The 10,787-nt window shown below is 35.8% G+C and overlaps 1 non-coding gene across 1 annotated transcript; it reads left to right on the top strand.

Annotated features, from left to right (window-relative positions):
• The first annotated feature begins 1,251 nt into the window (after nucleotides 1-1,251).
• Nucleotides 1,252-1,358, top strand: LOC118347817. The gene has a single exon (XR_004800964.1). It is a non-coding gene; the product is annotated as a small nucleolar RNA R71 (small nucleolar RNA).
• The last annotated feature ends 9,429 nt before the right edge of the window (nucleotides 1,359-10,787 follow it).

The raw sequence follows: 10,787 nt of genomic DNA, 5'->3' as shown, positions 1-10,787 counted from the left end.
GTCACATAAAGCTTTATCAAAATGTGAATTTCCTATAGTGCAAGGGATTGTGAATCTCCCCGGATCTTTCAACATAGGCGGTAGCTTCTTTTGTAAAATTGAACTGCTTTCCTTGGCCAACATTACAGTCTCATGCTTCTCCAACTTCTACATGTTTGATAATATATCCTTAAAAAATTTTACATATTTAGGCATTTGCTCTAAAGCTTCAATGAGAGGAATGTTAATATGCAGTTGCTTAAATATACTGAGAAATTTAGAGAACTAATTATCAATTTTATTTTTTCTTAATCTTTGCGAAAATGAATTGGTGGATCATAAATTGAAGGAGAATAAGTTTCAGATATAAACTCCCTGGATTTCTTCGGTTTTGCAACCCTCTTATTCTCTTTAGCCTTCTTAGCTTGTTGGTCGATCGTATCCTGCTCTGCTTCTTTCACTTCGTACTCGATTTCCTTCTTCTCGGACTCTACATTTTCGGCATCTTCTGCATCTCGCTCGTTATTTACTGTCTGTGGCTGGTCATATGTCCGTCCAGTTCTCAACGTTATGGCTTTGACATGTTCCTTCGGATTGGTCACAATGTTGCTCGGTAAAGTACCTACTGTCCTCTCAGTAAGCATGTTTGAGAGCTGACCGATTTGTGCCTCAAGATTGCGGATTGAAGCCAAGTTGTTTTGGATCACCTTATCAGTCTTTTGCATGTACTGCATCAACATATCCTCAAGTGTTGGTTTCTTCTCTTGCCGTGGAAACTGTTGAGATGGTCTAGCCAGCCTTTAGTTATTGCTCCATGAAAAGTTAGGGTGATTTCTCCATCTGAGATTGAACGTGTTTAAATAAGGATTGTTTTAACGTTGGAAATTGGACACGTAATGGGTTTGTTCATAACTCGGTTGGGTAAAAGGATTCCCCACTTGGCAATTTGCACTTGAATGATTTCCTAGACAATGATCACGAACAACATTAGTTTGAATAGCATTAACGTTCATCTTACCTAGTTGTTGTGATAGATTTGCCATCTGCACCGCCAATGTGATAATAGAATCAAGTTCAAAAACTCCCGCCGTCTTTCTTGGCATTGCTCTCTCCGTAGACCATTGATAGTTGTTGGATGTCAATTCTTCCAGAAGTTTATATGCGGCTTCATGTGTCTTACTCATTAATGCTCCTCCTGCGGCTACATCAACCATAGATCGATTTGGGAGTCACAAACCATTGTAAAATGTCTGTACTTGAAGCCAGGCTGGGAGATCGTGATGTGGACACTTGTGCAATAAATTCTTGTATCTCTTCCATGCCTCATGTAATGATTCACCCTCAAATTGGGTGAAGGTAATGATATCATTCCTTAGCTTCACTGTCTTGGCCGGTGGGAAATATTTTGCTAAGAATTTTTGTACCAACTCCTCCCGGGTGGTGATGATGCAGGCAGCAAAGAGTTCAACCAAGTTTTTGCTTTTTCCCTAAGTGAGAAAGGAAAAAGTCTCAATCGAATTGCATCGTTTGTCACTCCATTGTGTTTAAAAGTATCACAAATTTCTCGAAAATTTACAATATGGACATTAGGATCCTCTTGTGACAGTCCCCCAAACTGGACGGTTTGTTGAATCATTTGAATGATGGCCAACTTGATCTCAAAGTTACGGGCTTGTGTAGCTAGCCGCGTTATACTAGATGTTGTCCCATTGACAAAGGGCATAATATACTCTCTTAATGCCTTGTGCTCCTAGTCGGCCATATTAAATTTAGATGTGGCTGCCTCTTTCTTTTTCTCTTTACTAATCCGACATAAGGTTCTTTCAATTTCGAGATCGAAGAGTGTATGCTCTAATGATTTAGATCGGAGCATGCACTTCTAATTCCTGACAAGAAAGACCAAACTGAGATATAATTTAAATAAAATTTTTAAATAAAATAAAATCCAAATTAGTAAAAATCTAGATAGTATCAATATCAATAACAAATAACTAATCCCTGGCAACGACACCAAAAACTTGTTCTGCTGAAAATATCTACAAGTGCACAGAATCGCAACAAGTAGTAAAGTGTTTTTAAAGAAAAATTATGTTGAACCCATAGGGAATAATTATGCTATTGAGTATTCAAATTTACTAGATTAATTACTATTTGAAAAAACAAAATTTGAAGAATAGATTATCCAAATTAAACTGAAAAAAATAGCATTAAAAATATGATTTTCAAGATAATAAGAATAGATTTAGAGTGTTTGATTTCATCTAGCAAATTCCACATAATTTATTCTTCCTTGTTATAGAATTCCAATTATCCCAAGTTGATGATGAAAATCCCTTAACTATTCAATATTTTTTCTCAAACAATACTAAAAATATCTCCAACTAATAACTTCATATCTCTATGTGAATTTAAGTAATTGTAGACTCATTAAGTTCTTTGGACTTTTCTTGAAAATCACACTAATCGCGATAAAGTATTTCTATTTTCGCTCAACTAATGGTGTTTTGTCCTAGAGCTTTAATCACAAATCACCTCTCAGTCTCATTGTGATTCAATAGATCGAACAATAATTAGTTAGAAAATTGCAAGTATTAAGAACAAGAAATAAATACTCAATCAGAAAAATATTGAAAATATGATAACATAGAATAAATTGTGTGTTCAATGTTAGACTACATCAAAAATCTAGAAAATAAAATTAGATCATAATGAAATTGTAAAGAAAAACAATAAAACTAGTATTTTTAGTTAGAGTTGGTTGATGAAGCATGTTGCTCTCACCTCTGACCTCCAGATCCGCCTCCTTGAAAGAAACTTAAATGATAAACTCTGGACTATTGAAATCTAAAACTCAGACTTTGCTCCCCACTATTCATCCCACAATACGAGATTAAACAGATGTCAAAACTCAAATCTAAAAATAAGATAAATGTGGCTACAATCTAGCCTAAAAATCTGGAAAATAGTTTTTAAAGATAAATGTTAACATAAAAGAAATTATCCCAAAAATAACGAAATTGTATAAAATGGAAGATCCAGTAATAAGCAGCTTGATTTATGGAGTTCGGGAGGATTTGGTGGTCATCAGATTGATTGCGGAACTCGGAAGGGTCCCACCGGGTAGATGCCGTGTGCGCTGAATATAACTGGTCTCCTCGCCTACCGAGAGGAAAGACTTCTAACTAGAATGATAGAACCCTCTCACCAACCAACCGAGCGGTAAAGCTGCTCACCTTTACTAGTTGTTGCCCACAATGTCGTTTAGGTTGGTCATTTAGATTGGTCATCCAATCTAGTCGCTCAGAGCCTTGTGCCAACTCTTCTCGCCTAGAAGGTAAAATATCTTGCTTGTCACCTAACTCTTGTCTCCAATTCTGGTAATGCCTTCTGGTTGCGACTGTCTAAATCTCCTTGGCTCTCTTCAGATCTCGCTGCCTCTCATCGATCTGAATCCGTAGTCTTTTCTTTTTTACCAAAATGCTCTCCTTTCGCACTAAATTTTCTCATTCCTTCAAATCCGAGAAACTAAAGAAAAATAAATAGAATTAAAGTAAAATCAATAGAATTAAAGGAAAACGGACACTTTTCATAGATAAAAGAGTGATAATAAAAATCATGCTTATCACCCCTTAAATGGTAGATCATGTGTCAGAATGTGGAGAGCCAGTTGAGGACTTACTAGATGAGTCGATTAAGCCCTGATGAAACAACGAGGGGCTTGTTACTTTAGTCATCTAGTTTTTAGATAGGATTATGGTTATATTAGCCAAGTTGTGGGAGTGGCTTAGCAAGTTAGCTCAGTAGTGTTATGCCTTTTAGTATTGTATTATGGAACTCTTCCTCTAGTACTTGTGTCATTACAAGTCTTTGGACGAGTACTGTAACTTTTGAATATTTGTTATCATGTGAATTATGAAGTATCTATATGTTATTTTGGTATATATTATATTTGGTACATAGTATTGCTCATAGAAAAAAAATATTTATTGCAAATATTGCAAACTATCAAAGTCCTTGGTACACCTCAATGTAACAAAAGTTGTCTTTGAAAACCTTTAACTAAAAGGAAATCATTGAAGCGTCTTTCTAATTTCTGCTATCTCCATGTAAATCATGACTAGCTCCATTCTACCATGGGCTCCCTACTAGTTACCACATCACATTACCGACTCTTAGACCGGGTTTAACTACGTCCATATAAAAAGATGCTTAGGGGGTTCGCAATTCACCTTCACCATGAGCTTACAATATGATACGATAGTTCGCAATTCGCCTTCATCATATTTACAATCTATTACACCCACTAGCGTTAGGTGCGGATACTTCACTCTGGAATCCTTTAAAAAGAAACCATTTGAAGTTCATAGAATGTATTTCATTAACCTAGGATAATATAAGTATTCCAAAGTGAACAAGAGAGTTTCACTAGGATATTCCCCCGTCCTAGCATTAGGGTTGTGACAAAAATATTTTCTTTCAACACACAACCCGAAAACATGTGACATGCAACTTGTGATGAAACCGTGCAACTTCTCATGTAAACATGTCACGTACTTATAGTCAATATGCAAATAATGCACCATGTGAATGGCTTGAAATAATTAGAACATTCGGATACATATACATGGACATAATACATGATGATTCGACATGGCATATAACAATACTTAAAAGCTCCAAATATGTCATTTAGACCAAAATTTCAGCAAACATCATTTGAACATATCATGAGGATTCAAGCATACGATAGAGGAAAATCGATCATATCATGTGACATTTGAGATTAGACAATTCATTAATCAAAACAAACAATATAAATGCAAAGTTTACACGAAGACATTATATTAGCCAAGAGTAAGTTAGAGGCTAACTTACATACGTTTCCTTGCTTACATAAAGTATAACCTCTATGGACTGAAATAAGAGTATACTAATGTTAGAGAAGTCCTCAACTAAAACAAAAGGGATTACAATACTTTAAACTTCTAAAACCTAGAGAAAGTTTCACATCAACCCCTTAGCCCTCAGAAGTTGAACATTAAGTCCTAAACTTTTAATATTGCAAATTTGACCCCAAATTTCTCCAAGCTTAACAAAACTCATGTGGTCTCCATCCTAGACCTGTTTGCAATCTCAAAGTATGTTTCCTCACACATCATACCAAAGAATATATGGTGTGTTGTCGCAGGTAACAAAAAATAAAACTTATACTCCTAAAAATACATGTAGTAGTGCAAGTAAGGATCGTTCCCACGGAGAGTGTTTAGCCTAATTTTATGGTACGTGAACAAGGATTTGGAGGGGGGGGGGTTTGAGTATAACGAAAACAATTTTAAGAAGAACAACTAAGAAACAATTCAAATTAAAGTATCAAAATCAATCAAAAGAACAAACATTGGTCTAAGTCAACATCCACAATCGGAATTTTACAATTGATCATCGATGCAAATATATATTAATTCATACTTTGAATATTCACCGTTGGAATTATTTTCCTATCTCTCCTTAGTCGTAGTTAATTAGAATACATGCGATCTAATTAACCTTAACCACTAAGCAACCCAAGACAAGCGCTAAAGGTTTAATCTAGTAGCAACCTTAAGAATTAGAGAGATCGATGAAGCTAAACAACACAAGCACAAGCGGTTGAATTTAATTTCGTCGACCGTTCTTCCTAAGATCTAATAATTTTTGACACAGCAAATCATTAAATCTTAGTTGTTTCACAAATTAGAGAGATCAAATAATTACGAATTTAATGTCTAATCTAGCAATGGATTGCAACGAATGATAAACTAGTAGGCTTCCTAGTAATTAAACGAGACAATCATGAAAATAGGCATAGAAAAACGTTCGATACTCAAAGTCTAAATTGAATACTAAAAACAAATCAAATCTCACAGTTTTATTGATTCCGAGGTTTCCGTTTCCTTCAACCAATTATGAAAGTTTAGCCACACAAAACTATCATGAAAACTGGAATGAGGAGTTAGAGAAGAGGGGAGAGAGATTCCCTAGTATGATATTTTCTCCCCCTCTTTTACACGTCCATGCCCCTTATTAGAATCCTCTCAAATCTCCTAAAATATTCTAAACGTTATCCTCAAATAACCATATCCAAATCTGACTTAATTAAGGGAAATATTAAAAATAAAATCGAGTCCTAATATAACTAGGAAAGTGGTGTTTTCCAGCTGTAACTTTCATGCACCAGACCTCCAAAACATCTGCAATTAAATCGCATATTTGAATTGCACGATAAGGCCGAACGTTCTGAAACATTAGCAGTGCAGGTGCATCAACTTCAAGCCCGATTTAGACCTTTATTCAGCCATTATCTTTCAAAACTCAAAACATAAAAGTTTTAGAAATTTGTCTTGGTGTTCCATATGATCTTGAATCATCTCAATCGCAGTTCGGATAAGAGAGTTATGCCCATATTTTGAAGTAGTGTTGAAATTGTCCAGAATCACCCAATTAACTTCGTTTTGCATTAAACGACTCCGTTTGCTTCCTAAATAAAAATATAAGAATAATGAGTACATTTAGGCACCAAATAAGTATAAAAGACTAAACATTAAGGGAGAAAAATATGACACTTTGTGTGACGCCCCCAAATTCCGCTTGGGATCGGACGGACATTTGAAGTGTCTAGACATGCAACACAAGGTTACCTGCCCCCGTTCATGACATATAAGATGCAATATTCCTAACATGCATCTAGCATTATGCAAAATTCGCAGCGGATAATTTTTTTCTTTAGCAATACTATGCACCAAACTAAAATATCCCAAATACTTAAAACATACTCCATACTTAACGACATACTAAACAACTAAGATCATAATAATAGTCCATAAGGTTGTGATCAAAAGAGTGCTGGAGATTGAACTCCACCAATACAAGTAGTAATCTGAGGTAACTATTGTAATACCATCTACGTCGCACCGTCGCTTAGTCGGCCGTTTCCAGTTGGTCGATTCCCGGTTCTCCTTCAGATCCTATAACAAAATCTACCATTCGGGGGGAATGGTAGTTGGGACTACCATAGTGAGATTTGATTACAAATCTCAGCAAGTTAACGGAAAACTTCCACACAGGTTAATGATGCATGCATGGCAGTAAAAGCATGAATGCATAATCAAATCATAAGTAATCATAGCATAACTTGACATACAACATAACATAACTGGCATAACTTAAACTGAAACTGAAGCTTAGCATGAACGTGACTTGAAACATAGCATGAACGTGAACTTGAAATATAACATGGACTTAAAACATAACATGAACGTGAACATGCATAATTTGAACATGAACTTGAGCATGACATAACATAAATGTGAACTTGGAACATAACGTAAATGTGAACATAACATAACATGAACTTGAAACATATTCTTGTCTCATGGGATTACCATGATTGCGTGAACGTAAACTTGAACGTAACATAACGTGAACTTGAAACATGACTTGAACGTGAAATACATGAACTTGAAATCTTATTCAATAGACTTAATCATTAAAGTGACCATATGGGTGCTACACAGGTCCCCTTGAGCCGTGTGTCCCTGCCGATTACCGCATCACATCACAGGTTTCTATACCAGCTGTGAGTGCGTTAATACGTACTCCACAGTTGTTGTGGCCCCACGTATTCTACGTGTCACAATTGTTGTGTCTCACGTAGTGTATGCTCCACAGTTGTTGTGGCCCCATACTTCATGCTCCACAGTTGTTGTGGCCCCATGATTTATCTGTTTGTGCCACACTTGCTGTGGACACACGTAACATAATGTGTGGCACCATCGGCGTTAGTGCCTGGCGCGCTCCGGTGACCAGCTAATTAGGCCTCATTCGCAACCTGTTGACTGTACTTCGTCAACCTAGGGAAATTCACACCTATTTAGACACTCCATCGTGAACAAATGAGTTCCACTAGGATATTACCCCATCCTAGCGCTTAGGGTCGTGATTGACATGAATAACTTAACTGGCAGACATGACATTTCATAACGTGACGTAACATGAACGTGACATAAAAGACAAAAGTCCTGACGTAGCATAACATGACATGAACATAAGATGACAAACATGACATACTTCAAGACATAAATGTAACAGAATACATTTCATAACATGGCATACATGTAACATGCAACATTTCGTAACATGGCATACCATATAACAGACAACATTTCATAACATGGTGTAACATGTGACAGTGAATCTTACATGACATGAAATACATGTAACAGATGGCATACTTAACTTAACATGACATGCTTGCAATGTATAGGAATACGTGACAGAATATCTTTTGTAACAGATGAATAATTCATGACAGAATAAATTCTGTGTAACAGATAAATATGTAATGACTTGGCATGACACATATGATAACATGCATACATACAATTTAGTTCCCTTACTTATCACTCATACACATTAAACTGATAGTAAGTTAAAAGCTAACTTACCTCGATCGTCGCGTTCTACTAGAATAAAGCGCGAAACACGAGGAACTGTAAAAGGTTATTTTAAAAGTTAGAAATTAATTATTAACAATTAGAAATGTGAAAAGAGACAACTTAGAGTAAAATTACCATTTTACCCTCTACATATGGGCAAATGACCATTTTACCCCCTAACTTAAGGATTTGATATCCTAATTCTAAAAAATTACCAAAATTTACATTCCTCATGTAAATTTTGTCCCAAACTCAAATCTCAACTCAGAAAAATTTAAAACCAATCACAACTATGAAAAACTCACTATGGCCGAAACCTACATAGTCCATTTGTCTTATTTTGGTTGCAATTCTTTCAAGTTCCAAAACTCATGAATAAACCAAAATCTTGTAACAAAGATCTTCCTATCCTAAGTTTAAAAACACCCTTAAAACTATCCATTAAGAAAAAGCTAATTATCAATACCAAACTTTTTGTAAAAAGACCCAAACTTTTTAACAAAAAGTAAACCTTACATCCCAAGTTTTGACCTTAATAAAAACATCTCCAAGAATTCCAAAAAATCAAATCTTACTTCTAACATATTCATAACATCATTATAAGATCAAACATGCTTTAAAACATCAAACAAAACTCACCAAAAAATACAAAACAACACTTGGAGTTTTTGGTTTTAAATTTAGTCCAAAACAGAAACTGATTTTCCCAATTAACTATGATCAATCTCTTGATCCATGGCTTAAAGACATGTGATCTTCAAACTAACACATCACATGGTTTAAAAATGTGTCCTAAAGAAGATCCAACCATCAAACTTAAAATCACAAGGCTAAAATTTAATAAAACATGGATCTAACTCAAAAACATCAAAGTTTAGGCCTAACCGAAATCCTCTTGCATAGAAAATCATATCTTTAAAGATAATACTAAATATCTTGGAAATAACATCCTAACATTTATATAAGAGGCTTAGGATCATCATATAAAAATATCAAAGCCTTTGGAATAAGATTAAACCACGAAATATTCAAACTTTCACCAAACAGAAACTGTTTTTCCACTTCCAGTTTTCAAGTTTCTAACTATCATCAAAAGCTTTATTCATGCAACAAAACCTCAATGAACATTCATAAACACATGTTAACAACACTCCATAAAATTTTCGGACCAAGATAAGTCCATTAGCTTGGTCAAAACTTCCAAAACATAACATACTCTCCAGTTTCACGCCCAGAATGACCTTTCCATGGTTAAAAATACTTTTGACCGACCAAATGAGAATGGAATGAGACTAATAATATATCCACGGAAACTAGACTCAAAGACGAACAAATTATGTGAGGAATAATCGTGTGAAAATACTTACAAAGGGTCGTAAATGGCCACGTAAAAAGTCCCAGAAATCTGCCCGAGAGAGCTCTTTTGGGTTTCTCTCTAAAAACGGGAGAAAGAAGTGATAAAATGGAGAGAAGTATGTCTTGCACGACTTTAGACTTCTGGAGGGAGAAGTTATGGGCTTGAATGACCCTTGATTGGAGGTGGATATGTGACATAAAGTGGAGAATAGAGAGGGGCAGAGACTGCTTGCAGCAGCTGTGAAAGATGGAGGTTGATGGAGTGGATTTCTCCTTCACATCAAGGCACTATTGGGTGCAGCCAATGGCAGTGGATGGTCTGCCATGTGGGGGAGGAAACTTCTCCAAGAAGCTTTGCCAAGGTGGCCAATTTCGTGGGCCTTGGTGGGCCCCACCAAGTGGGCTTCAATTTGGGGTTTAAAGGGGGTTTGGTTAGGGTTTGAGATGCTATCAAGCCCAAAATCAATTTTTCTTGGCCCAATCAAATTCCCAAGGTTTAAAAGGTTGAATAATGATGTCATAACAAGGATTTGATTAATTAATAGCATGTGGAAGTGATTTAATCAAGTGATTAAACACAATGCTAGAAATCGGATTAAAAAGGGTTTGGAGGCCAACTTTAGGGTTTGGGAAAACCATTTAGGGTTTTGGTTTCAACCAAGCTTTTGGGGTTTCAATTGGATTCCAATCATTTAGGGTTTTGCTAGGGTTGAAACCCTCTTTGGTCTGGCACAATTTGGTTGAACAGATGAAACACAACTTTGCTTAGGTGGCATGATCTCACACCTTGATTCCTTCACAAATCTATCTAATGGTTCTTCTTTGTGTCAAGTGTCTAATACCATTCACTAAGTGTGGCTAAAATCTTGCCAAGTGTCCAAATAAAACTTCTCTAACCTAATTTGGACATTCCACACTGTGATTTTGAAAACACTGCAATGGGTGCACTTATCGAGGTTACTATTCACTCCAAAAAAATAC

The sequence above is a fragment of the Juglans regia genome, chromosome 2 (genome assembly GCF_001411555.2).
Source record: "Juglans regia cultivar Chandler chromosome 2, Walnut 2.0, whole genome shotgun sequence".
NCBI classification, from domain to species: domain Eukaryota; kingdom Viridiplantae; phylum Streptophyta; class Magnoliopsida; order Fagales; family Juglandaceae; genus Juglans; species Juglans regia.
Note: the sequence above shows the minus strand (reverse complement) of the source record. Positions and strands in the feature narration are given on the sequence as shown.